The 19,756-nt window shown below is 44.4% G+C and overlaps 1 protein-coding gene across 6 annotated transcripts in view; it reads left to right on the forward strand.

Moving 5' to 3' along the window:
* The first annotated feature begins 2,023 nt into the window (after nucleotides 1–2,023).
* The window catches only part of Nrip1 (nuclear receptor interacting protein 1), an 84,169-nt gene continuing 66,436 nt past the window's right edge, over nucleotides 2,024–19,756 (forward strand). For 4 of the 6 annotated variants that reach the window (XM_050148782.1, XM_050148781.1, XM_050148783.1 and 1 more), the window contains exon 1: nucleotides 2,586–2,817. The gene's annotated coding sequence lies outside the window, so the exon portion shown is untranslated. Of the gene's footprint in view, nucleotides 2,452–2,585; nucleotides 2,818–3,747; nucleotides 3,769–19,756 lie in introns of those variants that run through there. The other 2 variants (XM_050148784.1, XM_050148785.1) reach the window with 2 other exon arrangements.

Consider the following 19,756-nt stretch of genomic DNA (forward strand, 5'->3'; position numbering starts at 1 on the left):
TGGAGAAGCAGGACAAGATTTGGCTTGCTGGGCACTGTCGGTGGTCCAAAACCTGGCTAAGAAGTGAGACCAACACTTCTCAGAGTGCCATTTGAGAGACTCCAATATCTGTCCTTAGGTCTGACACTGTGGTACATGACCTTACTCCTTGAGGGGAGCGTCACTCTCTTGCATGGAGTCTATTACTTAGTTTAACTTTATATTAATTGTGACAGGCTGCGATTCTTAGTCTGTTCCAGAGAGGAAATTGCCAATCAGAAGAGAGGAAAATGTTTGCCTATTGGTAACACACACCTGAAATAAAACACAAACTCAGAATTTCGTGTGTATGTGTGTGTGTGTATGTGTGTGCATGTGTGTGTGTGTGCCTGCGTGCATGCAGGGGTTTTACACATATAGTCAAGTACATCACTCTTTGCTTCATCCTTAGTCCTTAGTTTTACAAACCGGAATCTCTCATTTTGGAACTTAGTCCTCGAACTTGCTAAAAAGTCCTGGCTGGACTCAAACTTCCCACTTTCTGTCTCCTCCTCCCAATGACTGGGATTATAGGCTAGTATCACTATGGCTAACTGAAATCTCTTGTTGAATCCACTACAATCTACCACAATGATGATTTTTGAGACTGACATTGAATTTTCAATAAAATGTCAAATAAAGCCCAATAAATTGATTGAGAACACAGACACAGTTATAGTACATTTTAGAAAGTCCTTGTGTAATATATAAAACATTTTTTTCAAAAGTGTGAAGATCCAATTATGCTGTTCATTTAATTGTAAATATTATTTTTCCCAATCCAAGATAAATAATACCCCAAAGATCTGCTGCCTTAGCTAATTTGCCTTAAGCAGATTTTGAACTGTGGCATACACAAATGCTATTCTGTTACATGAGGTTTAGGATACATTAAATAACAACAGATTGCATAGGTGAATTATGGGAAGAGATGATATGTATCTTAAAATATACCATCACCATTAAGCAAAATATTCCTAACATGTGCTCAGGACTGTGCTAGGACATCACTATACTAAGAATTAATTTGAAAAACTTCCCTCACTTTCACGATTGAGAAAATACTCCAGATCTTACTCATTTGAAAAACCTAAAAAATAATTAGTTGTGAAACTATTACATAACAGCAAAGGTTATAGTTTGATTACTTGGGTAAATTTTGGTTTCTTTGTGTATCAATAACTCTGTTTCCAAATGCTACCGAAAATGCATGAGAGCGGATAGCTTCATCCACAAAATTGTCTTATTCAGGGAGTAGTCACAGGCATCAGGCATACCACTTTAGAGTTCAGAGTGAACTTAAGATGCACTTCAGTGTTTTCTTTTTTTATGTCAAACAAAACCAACTTCCTCTCTCTCTCTCTCTCTCTCTCTCTCTCTCTCTCTCTCTCTCTCTCTCTCTCTCTCTCTCTCTCTCTCTCTCTCTCTCTCCTTGTATTTCTTTTCTTTGCGAGATACTAAAGAGAAAAAGAAAGGTGGCATCTGGGGTAGGGGGAGCGTCAGAAGGAGTCTTCACAAGTACGATGCCTGAGGAGAAGAGAAGATTATAAAGCGGAAAACACGAGAGGGCGAGATCATGGTTTCGCATTATTCTCTCCTCCCTCCACTTTCTCGCTTCACCAATCTGTAGCCCCCCTCAAATTTAGAGGCGGGATCAGCAAGACTGCAGGAAACTCAGGTTTCGCTGCACTGCCACCCTGGCTTCGTGATGTAATTGTTATTTATTGAGACTCTGAACCGAGCGGAGCTGCTTAAAGAAGTGACAGCCCATCTCCTAGTCCTGTTGGGTCAGATCCTTCCTGGGGGTGGTGCAGATAGGCCGGCAGACCCTGCTTTGCAGGGACAAAGCAGCTGAAGATAAACCCGGTTTCCTGGGTCCTGTGTCCGTCTAGGGAGCTGAGCTGGGCACTCCTCAGGTCTCCTTTCCCAGTTTTCCGCTTGGAATCATGCCACATTAATTACTGGGTCCTATTAGGTGCTGGGCATGGGGGTCAAAATGACCTAGAGTTATAGCGCCGTAGCTTCCGGAATTTAAGCGGGACACAGATTTCAAGGAGGTGGACACTGAGGGTGGGTAAAAGGGAGCCAAGAGAACGCGTGCTGTGGGGTGAAATGGGAGGAAGGGAGACGCTTTAAGGTGCCAGCCCCTGGGGCAGGGTTAGGACGCCCTGATTCCCCTGCGGTGCCCCCAACGCTTGCCCAAGCCTGGGTGACATGGACGATCGCCTGGTCCCTAGGGACAATCTGTCCAGGCGGCTGGACCGAGCCGGAAAGCCAGGGCTCCGGTTTGGGGCGCAAGGCACCCCTCTCTCCAGCTCGAACTGCGTCCTCTCTCTGCCTTCAAGGCCGCGCGGCCCCGGAGACCCCTCCCGGAGCACCCGAGAGGAGGCCTGCAGGAGCTGAGTAGGCTCCCCAGCTCCAGCGAGCCGCCGGGTACGCGAAACAGCCGGGGTGACAATGGGAGGGAGGGGCAGAAAAGGGTTAAGAAACTTGGCTGAAGAGCTGAATGGCGTGGAGCAGCGAGGGGAGGGACCCGGCCGCCGCGAACTCGGCGGCGGAGGGAGGAGCGCGGCTGCGGCGGGCGGGCGGGCGGCGAGCGAGGCGCTCAAAGTCAGCCTCGCAGACATTGCAGCAGAGCCCCGAACTCGGGAGGCGACGGCGATCGCGGCGCAGGCGGAGGACGAGCCGGCCCCAGCCCGCCCGTGCGCACCGCCCGTGGCCTCGCGCGGCCGCAGGGCACGGCTAACCCGGGAAGGAGGGAGCGACGCGGATCGGCGGCCCGGAGCCGCGGCGGCCTCGGTGAGTGGCGATCGCGGCCCGGGCTCCGTGTGGAGCTGGCGGAGCGGACGCCGAGCCGCCCGGGCACGGCCTGGGTGCACGGCCCGTGGAGGCGGCGGAGGCCGGGGAGGCCCACGGGGGGCGCCGGCGACACGGATCCCCGGGGACAGCCTGCCGCCGCGCTTGGCTCCGGGTCTCCCCGGGAACTCGCGGGCCCGGCCGGCGCGGCCGCCAAGTTGTAGAGTTCCCAGCCGTGGGCTCGTCCGTGCCAGCCGTGGCGCGAGGGGCGCAGCCGCCCTGGGTGTTCTGCGCCGGGACCCACGCTGGTGGCCGGGTCGCGGGGCCCGGGTCGAGCCCGCTCGGCTGCCCCTGTTGGCCCCGAGCCCCGGGCGCTGGCTGCTGCGCCGCTCGGTCCTGCCGCCCAGCGGTGCCCGCGGTGGCTCCCGCGCTGCTCCCCGCCTCTTGACGGTGCCTCCCAGCGCGGTGCTCGCCGATTCCGGCTGGGAAAAGTGACTCGGAACGGGGACAGCGCTGAGCCCCAGGCCCGGCCTGCTGGGCACCAGGACCCCGCCTGCCGAGGCAGGGCGAGGCCTCTTGCACCCGAGGCCTCAACCTGGTTTTTTCCCCCAGCATCCGAGAGCTGGGTTCGCATTTAGCGTGAGTCTGGTGAAGTCCTGGGAGACGCTCTTCTCTCGTGGCACTCTCCTCCTTACTACTATTGTTGTTTGAGGAAACCCTCTTCCGTGGAAACACTCCCCAGACCCCTCCCATCCTTCCCAAAGTAGTTTCCAAATTTTAATCCGGAGTTGATGTTCAGACTGAAGGAACAAAGGAAACCACGGTGTTTAAAAGGCGGACAGGCTGTGAGTCTGACACATGTTGATCTCTGAAGCATTCCAGGAGTTTCTACCTTCCATCATGTCAGTAATTTAATTGGATCCTGGCGGTCGTAAACGAAGAACAGAATGTTAGGTAATTTTATGTTGAGAGATATATATGTATTTTTAATTAATGGGTCAGTTTAGTTAAGGGAAAGTCCCGACGTTCTGAGGTGCAATAACTTTTAGCTCGTTTTTGTGGCATGAGGTTGGAGATTGTCTGCTAAATGAGTGTGACACAGGGAAAGCCGTGTTTTTAGAGGAAGAGAGACACTGTCTAAAAGTAAAACAAGGTTGCTATGTCTGTCTGTCTGCGTCTGTATGCACCTATATATGCGTAAATGATATGTAGTCTTTGTATTTCTTGGATTTTGTAAAGCAAGGGGCTTCAGTAATTCATTCTGTAAAGTTAAGAATTACAGTGAACCTGGTTATTAGTGAATCATGGGTCTTAGCAAGTGGGCGGCATCTTCCCAATGCTATTATTCAGAGTTTAATCATCAGTTTGCCACCTTTGTCTAAGAGACAGTGAAGTAAGTCGACTTTTTAAACAAACGGTGCTTCATGTGCGTGGCCCCTAAACGTGGCTGCTGCCTGGAGTGTGTTGAAATGCTCTTCCACATCCAAGTGAGTTGCCCTGGTTTTGCCCAGCAACTTGCAAATGTCCATAGGGTTTAATTGATTCAGGGAGCCTGGCTTCAACACCAATGGGAACTTTCTTTGCTTGGACTGAGTTCCTATAGACAAAGAAAGACGATCAGTTAGTGCAGCAGGCATTTACCTGGGTCCTCTAGGACTGGATACTTAACTCTAGCCTGCTTTATACCGTGGTGGGGAGAGTTCTTTCCAAACTTAGCCTTTGAAGTACAGGGGGAGCAAGGGGAAAACATATTCTAGAAGTAAATAAGGAGGGCAGTTTGGTTGCTGCTTTCATGCCAGGGAGTTCCGTGCAGTGCCTTTGGGATAGTTGAAAGTCAGGCTTAAGGTCCAGGAGAAGACTGCGAACCACTCGTCTGTGTTTTTAAACTTTGTTGAACTTGAATTTTTCTTACTGAGATATCTGGAAATAGTGTGAGTTAGCCATGGGGAAGTGTTGGTAGATGAGGCTAGGGCTCCTCTGAGTTTTCCAGTTTTAAGAGCAAAACATTGTGATAAAAAAATAACCTATACCACCACCTAGAGTCTGTTTGTTAGTTTATGGCTCCTGGAGTTTGCTTACTTCGACATGTCCCTTATGGGTGCTGTTTAGTCCAAACATGATTGAGAACTTCAGGCTTTCCAAAGGCCATCCAGGAGAACAATTATTTAAGTAGTAGACAGCGAGTGCCAATTTAAATTATCCACGCCACCTCCAGAATAGAAAATTATGACATACCAACTCAAGTGGGCTGTGCTCCAAAGATATTAATTCAGAAGTTTAGGACGGAGGCTTTTTAAGCTTGTGCTGCATGTCAGGTGGCTCGGACTTAGATTTTTCTGTGTTTTCAGAGATTCAAGAAACATTGCGAAATAAGTGTTCTCAGTGCCTTTTGAGGTTCAAGGGAAACGAAAGCAATGGTAAGGATACAGAGGGAGGAGTGTTGCCGCTGCAAACGTTCTAGACAGTGAAAAGGTCAGGGAGAAGTAGGCAGTGGTTGAATTTGGGTTCCGATATGTGAGCATACAGTCACTGTGAGACAGAGTGATTGTCTGTCCTGCTGGTGGCTTACAGGCAGCAAAGCAGTCTGTTGAACAGGGGACCTTTGGGAGGCAGCCTCTGCCATGTGGCTTAGCACATTGTCCAAGGAGGAAGTAATGTTCCTCCTTGAAACGTGTAGCCTGAAAGATGGCCTCCAAGATCTTTAATTAAATATCAGTTGAACAGGGAGAACTGGAGCACTGTATTAATTCTGTCAAACGTCACTATTTTAGAACATTGAGGACAACTAAAAATGAATTAACTCCTATCTGAAAGCTGGGTTTCGTAGAAGGGTGACAGATGAGGCAAAATATGTCAATCTAGTGGAACACATAGGGAGATCAGGATAGGCACGCCATCCTTGGCTTGTCACTCTAATGGAACACATAGGGAGATGGGGATAGGCATGCCTCCTTGGATAGTTGAGAGAAAAGGAAGTTACTGCTAATTGTGCAGATTTCCTCTCAAACCAGGACTAAAAGATCATGGCCTGAAGGTCATTTTAAATCAGAGTGGCTTAGGATCTATGAGGTTAAAGGTGTTAGGTTTTTTTTTTTTTTAATTTGTAAGCCTAAAGATTGTCAGCAACTTATGTCTTCCAGAAAAGCAATAACACTTTGATGTATGAAGTTAAAAGATCATTCAACTAAAAATACATATAAGACATTTAAGTTTGAATCAGTAAAAGGCATTCGTTTTAAACCATTAGTCCCTTTTATGTTTTCAAATTTAGATTGCGTAACAGTTTTTAAAGCCTGGGTCAGTTTCTTTCTCTGCCCCTACTCTCTCTCCCTCCCTTTCCCCCACACCCTCCTCTCCGGGATAAACAAATCACGCATCTCTAGCCATTTTCCTCTCCTCCATGAAAACGGCTTTAATTTGCTGAGCTTTCTTCCCCATGTGTGGCAGGCTGCCGGTTACTCTGGTTGTTCCTCCTTCCCTTTCAGGGGCCTGCTACAGTCTGAATGGGTTGTGTACTTTCTCGCAATGATTTATTCTTACAGGGATGGTGACTGAGGCAAAAGTATTTGCTGCTCCTAGCAAAACCCTGTGTGCCCCTGTCTTCCCACTGGAGGCATACTTTCATTTAAAATACCTTGACTTCTGCTGAAGAGCTGAGCTCTTTTCAGCGGAGCGTGGAAGGGTGACTTCCTGGATGGACAGAGTTGGGTCTGAATTAAACGGTTTGGGATTGAGCTCCTGAAATTGTAGCATTTCAGAAACCAGGAGATGAGCACGTGCATTTACTAGTATTTACATAACAACAGGCAGAAACCTAACTCCAGGATGGACCTGAGGAAGGTAGCCACCAGGCACGTCAGAGGATGAAGCAGGCCCATGGCCCACAACTGGGATCTGTGCAAAAGTTGGAATGAACGAAAAAGCAAATGGAGGAGGAATATCTTGTTTCCCATCCGTGTTTGTATCTGATGCTGACCGGGGGCCGGTGAATTGCTGATGGTAATGGATTCCCTTTTATGAGGCCAGCAATATTATATAAACAGTGATTGTTTGAGGGAGGGAAATGGCAAGTTCTCCATTTGTGCAGATTCACAGCGAGTTTTGAAATGTTCCCTAAGTGTATCTGAAATGGAAGCTCAAAATTGGGTACTGGAATAGAACCAGGAGGTAGAGTTTACTCCGGAGAAAGTGAATATTACGTCCTTTTCTTTCATCTCTTCATTTTAAGATTTTTTTTTTTTTTAAGATTGCTGTAGACATGGGAAACTGAGTCCTGAGGTTTGGGGGGTGGACATCTTTGAACAGACTCTGTGGTGGCGATGGCTTGGAGTAACTGGTTAAGTTTAAGTAGACTGTCTCATTATTCAAGAGGAATGGACAGCAAAGAGACCAAAAGTCTCATCAGGGTTCCCCTACAAATTAGATGCCCATCATTTTTCTTTTCCTTCTTCAGTATTGATATTCAGTATTCAATTTGTATATACACTAGATGTATAGACATTCTAAAACTTGGATTGGAGTTCGGAGTTTGTTTTGGACAAAACTCGTGTGTTGCTGTGGGTATGTAAGATGCATTTTTCATCGGGAAAACTGGTATGTAAACTCCTAGAAGGTCATGCCATTTTTTTTTGTAGCTGTTACCATGTATTCTGTTTCGTGGACTCTGACATTCTAATTATTCCCCACAACTTTATTGCAGTCATGTCAGATAAAACATTATAAAACTTGTGGTGTTATTGATTATTACTGTGCCTTAAACAAGACAATTTTTCTATAGGTTCATATAACGGAGAATAGAAGTGGATTTTCAAAACTGTGATCCATTTTACAATTATATATTAGGAGTTTGAATCAGGCTAGGGATATTAGCCTAGAACTCTAGGGGAGCTATAGAGAGCCACAAATCTGAAGGCTGGCAGGCAACCCAGAGAGCAAGAAAAAAAGGCTACTTCTGTCCTCAAGGCGAGCATATTATCTACATTGGTAGGCTGAAAATACTTTTAATATTATGTCAGTGTTTAAAACTGATTATTCTTGAAGCTAATCAGATGGATAATTAGAAGTTATGATTCACCTGGTTTGATTTTTGGTTGAGGTAATGCCTAGCAGCGTGGCAGCGTACACCGAAACAAAGGCTGGGAAGGTAATTGGGATGTCCCCATCCAGCCTGGTCCCCCGTCTTACCCTCTGCCTTTCCTCTTCTTGGGCCTTCAGTTAATGGGACAGGGCTCAACCAAGGGTTTTGTGTAGAAATCTGGAAACTGAATTAGCATTGATCAGAGTAAATAGCTGCATTTGAAATTTCAAAGTATCCTTGTTCACTTTCCCTCAGATTTCTCACTTCCCACACTAGGAATGAAAAACTCTAACTTAAAACCCACCTTTTGTTGTGGTGGTTTGTTTTTTTTTGATTTGTGGGTTTTTAATTTTTTTTTTCAAAAAGACCTTTAAGGATGAAAGGAAAAATATCCTTTATTTGCCTTAAATTTTGTGTGGCTAGCCCAGCGTTTCAAGAAACATTAAATTTAGAAGCCTGCTAGGTCCTTAAGTTCTCAGCCTGAGTTTCCCACCCGGGACTAGGAGCCTCATGCTGCTGTTTACTGAGAGCTTCGGTGGAAGGGAATCTCTCACTTTTGGACTTCTAATTAAGAAAGCCCGTTTAATGATAGACAGGGTTACTCCTTTGGAAGCCTGCAATTTCCATCAGCTGCAAAGGATTGTGGGCAACTCAGGAGCTAAGGAGTTTGGAGCTTGTATTGTTAGTAGTCTGCTTTGAATATTTTCCTTCATGGTCTTTACCACCTCTGTGAAGGTACAAGGTAGCATGGTGGTGATTAGCTTTAGAAGAGTTGGGAGGAAACTCATGATTGCCTATGGTGGTTAAGCTGGCTGCTGTGGTTATGAGCTTTTAATTATTGAATTTATCTAGACATAACATGTGAACATGTTAAGTAGCATTGCATTAAAAATATCAAATGCTAATTTAGCATTGCAAGGGTGAGGTGTGGATTAGATACAAGCTTTAAGTGAGAATAATATTATAATATAGTTTTTAATGTGGGCTGTTAATAAGGTGGGTAAGAACCTGGACTATACTGTTGGAATCAGATATTAAGATCTGGAAGTGCTGCACAAAATGGGACTTCTTGAGGAATCTCTTCAGAAATAGAGAAAGATGGTTCTGTCTTCATACTTTCTTCCCTCCGGCCCTCTTCTCTGTGTTTGTGTATGTGTCTCTGTGTTGTTGTTGAGGATTAAACCCAGAGCCTTGTGCCTGTTAGGCATGTATGTGCTCTCCCACCGAAGGACACCTGCAACCCAAGAGATGGGACCTTTAAGGAGTGGATGATAACTGGGTGGCGAAAACCATAGTTTAAATTTTTGATTCCTGAATTTTGAGTTTTCCGTGATCTAGTAACAGAGAGGTTGATTTATATGCCGGGAAAAGAAACAAATTAAGGAAGGAGAGACAGAAGGAAAAGTCTTGAGAAACATGAGAAAACTCCAAATTAGTTAATTACCCTCGCAGTATTTCACCAAAATGACCATTTACACAAAGGGTCATGCAGGATCGGGTTTGATTTTTGCAAAAAATGCATTAAAAATAGTACTTTTTCATTCTACATTTTTTTTTCTAGCCTAATCTACTAAATCAGTATTGGATTCTGCTAAAAGGGAAGTCCTTTTGTCTCCCTGGGCAACAACATCCGTGGCATGAGAGGTCAGATGTGATTTTCTGTTCTGAGATTCTGCGGCTGCATGCCAATACATATTGCTCAGGATTTCAAACTGGTGGTTTTAGAAGGAGCAGAGACGACTGAGTGAAAACTTAGCATGCGCAGAACTTGTGTTCCTACATGCCTTTTGCTGTTTGACCCCCTTCCCGCCCTCAAGAGGAGGGGCAGGAGCAGGGAAAGGAAGTGAACTCATCCTCAGGAGGCAAAGCTTTGTAGCGGCACGGTTCTGGCCAGTTTACATGCATTTTTCACTTTTAATCCTTGCAAATACCCCCGAGACTCATAGAGATTATTTCCTCTAGTTTATAGCTACAGAAACCCAGTTTGTGAGCTGCCAGAGTCACTTGCCTGAGGTCACACAGCTAATTTCATTTTCCACGAGAATATGCCGTCTTTGGAAAGGGAAAATAGCTACCAGCTGACTTTCAGGAAGCCATTAAGAACCATTGCTCTCCTACCTGATAGCCACAAACCTAGGTTCCAAGGACAAATCTCCCAGCTTGATGCTCACAGTCCCGTTTCTCTGGGAAGGCCCTTCTTTTATTGGTTCCCTGGCTTCCTACCCTTTACCAGAGGAAAACTAGTCCCCGAGGGCAGCTGGCCACTTTCCCCAAACTCAGTACCCAAGGGCAGCTGGCTACTCTCCCTCCAGCGCTAGCTCCTCTGAAGTGCACCACCGAAGTATTGCAGTGTTCTTCAAAGTGGTGGACGCCACTGTGTTTCTTGACATAATTCATTAAAATAGCTTGTCATTCTCTTAATCCTGGTGCTCCCAGGCCTGAGTGTGTTTGTCCACTTCAGGGAGCTGCTGTTTAGCCTTCCCAGTTGAAAAAAATGCAACCCTTGACTATCCTTAATGCGATTTTCTTTTTAGTACCTTTTCTTCACCCACAACGGTTTGTTAAAGGCTATGACATGCTAATAAAGCACCGTCTGAGCTCCCAACAGGAAACAGATAATGCATTTCTGAGTTTATTGGGAGGCCAGAGATAAGGGACAATTGGCTTCATTGGGGGGAGTAGTGAGGAGGGCGCACTTTGACTTAAGAGGCTGGTGGCGTAGAGTGCAGTTTTAAGTACACACCGGCCGTGCGCTTTTATTGTTGAGGCAATGAGAAACGGAGTTATAAACCTCTCCACCTTTTTTTTTTTTACTAGATTCATTTAAAATTTATGGAATTTGGAACCCCAAACCACTCTGGCTGAGTGGTTCCCTGTACACTGAAAGGTACAAGCTGAAATTGTGTTGGAGACATAGAGTGAGCTATAAAGTGAATATACATAATATTTTCTGGTGTGCTTTGAATGTTGGATTGCCAAGGAAATGTTGGGCAACAAAGGATTCCCATAAAAGCTGCAAAAGAATGTTTTGCTTCATTTATTAAGAGACTAGATATTTTATTCTGGCTAAGTAGGAGAGGAACTCTCAAAGTGAACAATCTGGGGAGGAGATTTTCTGGTTCAGATTATGTATTGGTATATTTTGTCCAACCCTTCCATGACTATACTGAGTTCAATGAAAGAGACCGAATCTATGTGCTAGCAAGCATAAGGGTGGACCGAGAGTTTTGAATTGACCATCTGGTACTTTCTTAGTGTCTCCATGCTTTGTATCACTGAGGCAGAACCCACGGTAGAGAATAGCTCTGCCGCAAAGGAGGTCCCCCCCCCCCGCCCCCGTGTGAATCAGTGTCGTGGTTTCTCTGCTGAATTTTGAATCTCCATAAATTGAAATAATATCGTGGTGTATTTTCGGGGTGCAAGAGGACCTGAGAGAAAGCCATAGATGGTGTGAAATTAAGCACTCGGTCTAGGGGGTCTTTCATCCTGCTTCCTCCTTAGTGTAAGTACGCTTGGGACTTACGCATGGTTTCCTTCTCTCCTGATCCTTGCTGTTTAATATTGTTTCCCTTTAGTTTTGGAATTTCTCATCTACCCACTCCAGGGAGCCGTACATTTGGGCAAACGATTACTAAATCACTCAGCACGTTGTGTCATTGTGTCAATGTTAACTTCAAAATTCCCAAGGGGAGGAAACTGAGCCTGTAAAAATTAAAGTTAACTATAAAAGTTACCTGGCTGGAGGTTGACTGGATCCAGGATGTGAAGTCATGTCATGATTTTCGTCCAGCTCTTTTGTTTCTGTTTTTGTTTCCTTGATGAAGTTCAGGATGGAAAGAGAGGGGAGGGGAGGGGAGGGAGGGAGGGGGGGAGGGAGGGAGGGAGGGAGAGAGAGAGAGAGAGAGAGAGAGAGAGAGAGAGAGAGAGAGAGAGAGAGAGAGAAAAGCAGTGGATGCAGCAGTAAAGGACACATTAAGTCCAAGGCAAGATGAGTAATCCTTACTCGGTGTTGTGTCTTGAGAGGTGAGCACGCACAGCTACCTCTCTGTGGTCTTGGCACTCCATTTCCTTGTGGTCCTCAGAGTAACCTTAGGATTCACTCTATGACTTGAATATAACTTCTTAGCCATTTTGTAGTACAGGCATGTGCGTGTTCATGCAAATGCTTTGTTTTGAGTCTTCATACGCTTTTCAGTTCTGCTTCAACAGCCACATTGCTGAGGTTTCCTGGGCTTTCTTCCTTCTACATTAGTGTGTCTATGGGTATCATCCTTTTTCAAGTCTTCCTTAGGAAGTCCTGTTGGTGAGAGTTCAGGGGCAGTTTCTCTGACATTTCTAGAAGACATAATCTCAAGACAAACTCCTTCCTCTGGCTCGTACAGTCTTTCTACCCTATCTTCCAGAATGTTCCCCAAGCCTCTGAAATAAGGACTCTGCATTTTGATCAGTTGTGATTTTGTGTGCTTGTCTTTGTCTGCTACAAAGAGAAGTTCCCTTGATGAGAGGGAGGCACTACGCTTATCTGTGGGTATAAGGACACGGATTTAGGAGCTAGTTAGGGATTATGCTGGTTTAGTAAAGTGGTGGTTTCAGGTTCCCCTAGACAGCCAAGGAGTGCTGAGAGTTGAAGAACTTCCCCAGGGAAGAGCACACCCATTGACTAACCTATACCAAACAGGCAGCTCTGAAGATGTGCATTCAGGTACCATTATATGGACTGAGCAGGTTGTATTTATGTATTTAAGAACACACACACGCGCGCGCCATCACCACCACCACCAACAACCATTAAAGAAAAAGTTTGAAAGAGGGCAAGGCAGGATATGTGGAAGGAGTTGGGTTGAGGAAAGGGAAGGAAGAAATGATGTAATCATAACCTAAAAAACGTGAAATAAAAAATAATTTTGAAAAGCAACAGGGGAGCTTTCTATATGCAGACTTAGCAGAACCAGGCACCTTTAGTTGACTGGTGTGACCAGGGCACTCCCCACCAACTCGTCTTATGATGACCAATGCTCTAAAACTATCAAAGGAGCTGCTTGAGGTCTTTTTATACAATCGAGAGCACAGCACCTGTGGTTTTATGTGCTTTGAGCCAAGGACACCTTACTCTGCACCCCTAGAAGTGAGGAAGAGAGCATAGCTAACTGTAGCTCTCTGTAACAGGCCGCAAGCTGAGCGAGTGCCTCACCCTGGAAGGCAGATTGGAACAGTCTTGTTTCTGGTGACAGTGGACAAGAGAGTTCCGGAGCTACCTGTACCCCCGCAAGCATGATCTTTCCCTCGCGGTTATATTCACTGATCCCAATAGCCCCATTTGTCTGGTGTGTTTTCTCAGTGGACTGTGAACTCCATGCAGAAGAGCTTGCTCATTGCTGAGAGTTCGCGCCCCAGGGCTTGCCTCAAAGGAGACTGTCCAGTCCATGGATATTGTTGACTAGAACTGGGCCAATCTCAATCTTTTGTTCATGACTGCTGCTAGTTGTTATGTGGAACTTTCGAATCATTGTGTTCTGCACTTCTTTGGTCTATTTAAACTAGCACTTCTAAAAGGAATAATAGTGTATGCTGAAAATATATCTTCTTTTCAGTTCTATTAACTATGAGAGAGAAAAGTGAACATTACTGTTGGTGACATTATAATTAATTGACACTTGAAATGAGAATGCGTTTTATAATAAATACTGTCTTCAAATTATACAAATTAGATTAGAAAATATGTTTAGCAAAATCTGTAGACAACATTTAATTTCTTTCTTCCTTATTTATTTTTAAAGAAGTCAAACAGTATTTCTGAGCTCTTTAAGTAGTTTTCCTTAGCTTCTGGTAGCCAAAAGGACGGACTACCTGGGCATGTGTGATCATGTGGACTCGACTGCTTAGGAAGATGGACACATCCTCAAAACACATCTTACAGGTTTATGCCTAGCCAGATGTGGTGATCCGAGGGAGGCGGAGGCGGGCAGACTTCTGTGAGTTCTAGGCTAGTGTGGTCTACAGAGAGTGTTCCCCAAGGTTATGGAAGGGTAGAGAGGAGGAGAAGGAAAAGGAGGAGGAGGAGAGAGAGAGTGTGTGAGTGAGTACTTGTTTGAAACAAAACAAAAATAACAAATTTCTGTATAGACTTAGTTTTAAGGGTAGGAATGTGGTCACTGGGACAGTACTTCCCTAGAGTTCATCCCCCCTCCTCTTCCCCATTTTGAGGTAGAGTTTTCTTGTGTAGCCCTGGCTGTCCTGGAACTACTGGTGTTCACCAGGCTGTCCTTGAACTCAGAGATCTGCCTGCCTCTGTCTGCTGAGTACAGGGATTAAAAGCATGGGCCACTGCACTTGGATAGTTTTGGGTTTTAATACCCCTACGAAGTTAACATATCCAGGATGATTGGTGACCCAAAGCCTGGTAATGTTGTAGGATGACAGTAATGTAACATTTGCCTTTGTGGGGCCTAAGAGAAGATCTGCTCTTCTCTGGCCACGAATCCTGTTATAGTGGCATCGTGTTGACTGATAATCATTGTGATGGGAGGCAGAAAACAAAAGTATGTGGAAATGGAGTTCAGCAATGTCTCGCTGCTGAGAGGTTTAGTTTTAAGTACAAGGTGAAACGTGAACATTATCTAGGTATGTACAGATGATTAAAACACTGTTATTATCACACTGATTTGTGCGTGTGTTTGTGGGGGTGCCAACACAACAGGGCACACTTGGTTTTCTTTCACTTCCTGAGCTCTAGGGATTGAACTCAGGGCTTCCGGCTTGGTACCACTTGATTTTACCTGCGAAGCCACCTCACCAGCCCAAGACAAAGTTTTTGGTGAGCAGAACGTCACCGACACCTGGCAGTGAAGTCAGATGTTTCTTGAGTTTGACCAGCTGTCCATCCACAAGTTTCCCATGTTATTCGTTCTTGTATATTCCACCCAATGATGCCCAGGAATTCTCTCTTTGAGGGACTTGTTCTATTAGCATGAGTACATTCGCTGACTTTGTTTTTACTTTTTGTTCAACTCCCACCCTTAATATTAGAATGGCTAGTTGTTTTGCACAAATCTGAATGATACTGCTTTTGCAAACTTACATGTTCCATTGCACGGTAGGTAACCTTCAACCTGTGAAGTTCAACTTAAAGTAGTTAAGAATGTTACTTCATATAGAAATGAGTTTAAAACTTGGTCCTTTCGGCCAAGAACAAAATGGTGATATCTTGGTGTTAGCCCTTTGAAAGGCCAAAGGTAACATGTATTCGTTTATTTTTATTTATGTGTATACATGTGTGTCTGTGTGAGTTTATACGTACCATGCATGAAGGTGGAGGTCCGAGGGCATCAAATCCCCTGGAGAAGGAATTGCCCTGGCTTGTGAGCATATGATGGGGTGCTAGGAGCAGACCTTGGGTCCTCTGCAGGAGCAGTAGTCCATCTTCACCACCGAGTCATCTTCCCAGCTATAGACATTTTAAATTACATAATGTTGTCGTTGTTACGTTCCGGCGGAAGCCATACCGCGTTTTTGTCATGGTGTGAAGTATATGGAATGAGAATTAGTAACGTAGATTACTGGGTTATAAATCTAGCTTGCCAATTTGGACTGGGCTCGATTTTATTTTACCGTGAAGTTTAAAAAAAATTGTTTCTGGTTTTTGTAATTCTTGTCGCTGAACAGAAACCCATATTTATGTCTGTGTCGAAAAGGTCTAGTCAGAAATATATATGGGCGATAACTTTGTCTTGTGATGTTGCATGCTCAAATTATTGGCTCAGTTGAGCTTGTCAATGAAACATCAGAGAATAATTACCTTTGCACGTATCACCTTGGGGGCGTTGCAGTCCTTGACAGTCCTTGGTGACCAGGGCACTGGGATTGCTGGAGAGGAAAAGGAAGTGAACCTAGAAGAGGAAGTGTTGGTGTCTTGGAGGAGAAAGGAAAAAAATCACTTCTAAACTATACTGAAGTCATGCTTTATTTTGTTTCAGAATTTTTTTTCTTTTTTAATGTATCCTAAAGGATCCTGAGAAATAAAACAGTATTCTTAACGGTGTGCAGGGTAGTTTAGCTGTTCATCTTAGGCACCATGGTGTTTGATAGCCATGGTGAAGCTATGAAATGGGTGAGTCATTTAATGTTTTCTGCCTTGTTCCTTTTATAAAATAAGGAGCTTGGGCGAGAATGGTAATGTGGTTCTTCTCGACTCTGTAAAATCAGCATGACTTCGGAAGCCATGCTGATTTTTTTTCTTCTTCTTCTTCTCTCTCTCTCTCTCTTTTTTTTATGCATTGAATATCAAGGTGCATAGAACCTAAAGCTAGGCTGATGCCCCTTGTGATTTTTGGAGCTTGGCATTTAATATGTTACAGCAAAGTTTTTAGTTTAACATAATTGAACTTGTACTGGATAGGGTTAATAGGCTAGAACAAAAGGTCAAAGCATAAGGCATTAGGCTTAATTAAGGGAGAGCCGGCGTGGCAGGGGTGTGTGACAGTTAAATGGGTTTCCCACAGACTAATGTCGGTTACAGTGCAACCATGCCTCAACTTAAGTGGGTTATTTTGTGCAAAGGGCGGCGGTGATTAGCAGTTTGACATGCCAGACACTTCTGGCCAATCCCATCTGCTTTAGAGGTTAAAAAAGCACACCTTTATGAGCCGATGGATTGATTTGTGTGCCCGTCTGGTAAAGATTAGAAGTCCAAGGCCGGTGCTGTAAATGTCAGTTATGGAATATTGTACTTTCTTGGTTTGGCTCATTGTTTTAACCGTCAACTGTTTTATAATGGGGATAACTGCTGTTTATGGTGTTGCCTGCGAAATGGGCGGGGGAACAGGTGAGGTACGAAGGGGAAATATTTCCTAGAGGAAGCTGTGCTTTAACATAGTCTGTAGCAGGTGCTTCTCCTTGTCTCGAGAGCCTTTGAGCTCTCCTCTGCCGGCTCTGTCAGCCTTCTCTTGTGTTACCTGCGGAACACCGACTGTCCACTATCTCCTTTTGCTTATAGGCTTGATAGGCACCTTTATTTAGGCACCTCCTTTTCAAGCGCGTAGATGGTTTACTCCATCATTATATATATACATTTTACCAGGTGGAAAGGAAGGGGGAAATGTGAAAGGCGTCCATACAAGCGGGCACCTCGTGCGCACACACGAGTCTGCATCAGGAATGTATGGTCGCTGGGCCTGCAGAGGCTCAGGAAAATGAAATTATTGTACTCAAAGTTTCCCAGTGCACGGTGTTGCCAAGAGACCCCATGAGGAGCTAGGCAGGAGCCTGCACTTTGGACTTGATTGGCGGAGTAACCAGATTCAAGACTAGATAGTTCTATGGTTCAATCCTAATAAGCTAGGCCTTCTTCTAGGTGACATTACAACAGCTGGTGTCACATGGTAGCTCTGACTTAGCGATGGATATGTAACTGATATGCAGGAGTCCTCTGAGTTTGCTTCAGTGGTGTGAAGAAAGTAGAAAAATACTGTCTCCTGGATTGTGGGGCCAAATGAAGAGGAGTGGTCTGGATTGATCACTGTGCGAATCAGAGGCATGCTGGGATTGAGTCCCTGACTGCTCAAGGGGGAAAGACTTCAAGAAAAAAAGATCTTTGTGTTGTGGAAACGTCTTGAGCAACAGAAAAGGAAAAGGAAAATGTATGAACTATATGCATGCCTGCTTCGTGGGTGGAGTTTCTTCAGACCTCTGAGAGGGAGATAGAGAAGCCTGGTGCCTTCACCTTCTCTGTCTGCAGAGAAAGGTCAGCTCTTTAACTATGTGGTAGACCCAGCCCACTTTAGTGAATGCTTCTTCACAAAGTGCATGGGGGAGGAACGCAGACTTAAATTACATTTCCAAAGACGCTCCGGTACCAGGAAAGCACCTTGATCTCGGATTATTTTTCATTTTCTTTGATTTTTTTTCCAGAAAGCTGTGTGATACTGTTAATATACTTGAATTTCAATCCAAGATTATAGCAATATTTAACAATAAACAGTGATGAAATTGTGATTATAAAAATTGGCCTCTACATCTTCTAATATCCAAGGAATGGAAAAATCCTGACCTTTTTGTGGATGTTTTAGAACTTAGGATAATGTCATCCTAATTGACAGCTGACGTGCTAAGGAGCTTAAATCACTGTTTCCTGAGATGGGGCATAGGAAGTGTGCAGAGAAACTAGATGGCCTTTCTGTTAGAAGCTAATATTGCATCCAAGGTGTTAGTGCAAAGAAAATGTAACCGAGAGCATTGGAATCTGTGTTGGACGTTTCTAGTCAGCCTCTCACTCTGATAAAAGACTACAAACCAGAAGTCCCTTGGCCAAGCTACAAGTTCTCTGACCTTGAACTGCATTTCAAAACTAAGTTCATCCAGAGTGAATTAATTTATAGATACAAATGAAGCCTTCTCATTTGTTATTTTCAAAAGGGTAAGGTGTGGGACAGGGAGAAGAAGGCTCAGTCGATGGAGCGCTTTCTGTGTAAGCTTGAGGACTTAGTTAGAGCCTGGGATCCGCAGTGGGGACACCTGGGATGCGAGACCAGTTAGACTTGCTGGGTGGGTGAGCTCGTGGTCAGGGAGAGACTCAAAAAATACTGTGCAGAGTAACGGAGGAAGACACCATCATCAGCCTCTGACTTGCACCCGCATGCGCACACAGAAAAATCGCAACGTGTGATCACACGATGTTGGGGTATTATTTAGAAATGTCATAGTAAGTCCACATTCACCCCGTGTTCTTTGTGGAGAAGCAGGGGATGAAGTGGGCTGGGCCTATGACACATTTAAAGTCTGGCCCTTCAAGGCAGAGAGAGAAGGTGAAGTCACACGGATTTTGTAATGTCATTGTTTTCTCTCCCTAAATCACTTTTAAATTGCAAAAGGTTGGCTTGGGTGATATCATATAAAAGTGCTTGGGTAGTGAATTAAATATGGGAGATTTCCCAAGCTTAACAGACAGAAGCATCTTGAGAGGTTTTTCTGTGATTTATTTAAAACCCAACCAAGGGCTTGATGCTCTGCACTGGTGCTTGTGTATGTATTTTTATTTATATGTGTTGGTGCTAGTGTATGTATTTTTATTTATATGTACCGGTGCTGGTGTATGTATTTTTATTTATATGTATTGGTGCTAGTATATGTATATTTTGTTTATAAGTAATGGTGCTAGTATATGTATTTTTTAAGTAGCTTACAACTTATCTTTATAGTATCTTTCTTGGGGTGAATTCAAATGTTGTGACCGCTGATTTATTTTAGAATTACATTTTATTACGGTTAAGGAACTTTTTTGTGTGGCTGGTGTTTTAGTCTGTTTTGATATGTTCTGGGATATTGAAGAGCGTATTCCTCGTGCCTTGTCATTTATAGTCGTGGGTTTCTTTCACCCTATGGCATTTCCCTTCTTTTATTCATGTGGGGTAATTGGACTTGAGACATGGGAAGCGCATCCTCTAGTCGGTTAGCGGAACGTGTGCTTGTTCCACTTATTAAAAATGAAACAGAAACTCTTGGCTTCTTTTTTTTCCCTTTTTTGACTGGGGATGGAAAGGTCTTGTGTAGGTTATGCAAGCACTCACCACTGAGCTACAGTCCTTGCCTCATAGATCCTTTTTCAAGGAAGAAAGAAAAATCTTAAAAATAAAGCTTCATCAATTTTCCTAGCCCCTTCCATGGAACCGCTTCTAGCTCCCATTCCAATTCATGGCCTCTTTATATTGTTATCATTCTTATGTTTAAAAATGAAAAAAAATATGTAAAAACAGCCTGCCAAATTGCTTTACTGTTGCTTGTATGGATAAGATTTCAGACCCGACCACTTGGTATGGGATAACCAATTCGGAGACTCATCCCGGGAAGACGATTTTTCCCGCTCTAGCATTT

The sequence above is a fragment of the Alexandromys fortis genome, unplaced genomic scaffold (genome assembly GCF_014885135.2).
Source record: "Alexandromys fortis isolate MF-2015 unplaced genomic scaffold, M_Fortis_MF-2015_v1.1 scaffold_4, whole genome shotgun sequence".
NCBI classification, from domain to species: Eukaryota; Metazoa; Chordata; class Mammalia; order Rodentia; family Cricetidae; genus Alexandromys; species Alexandromys fortis.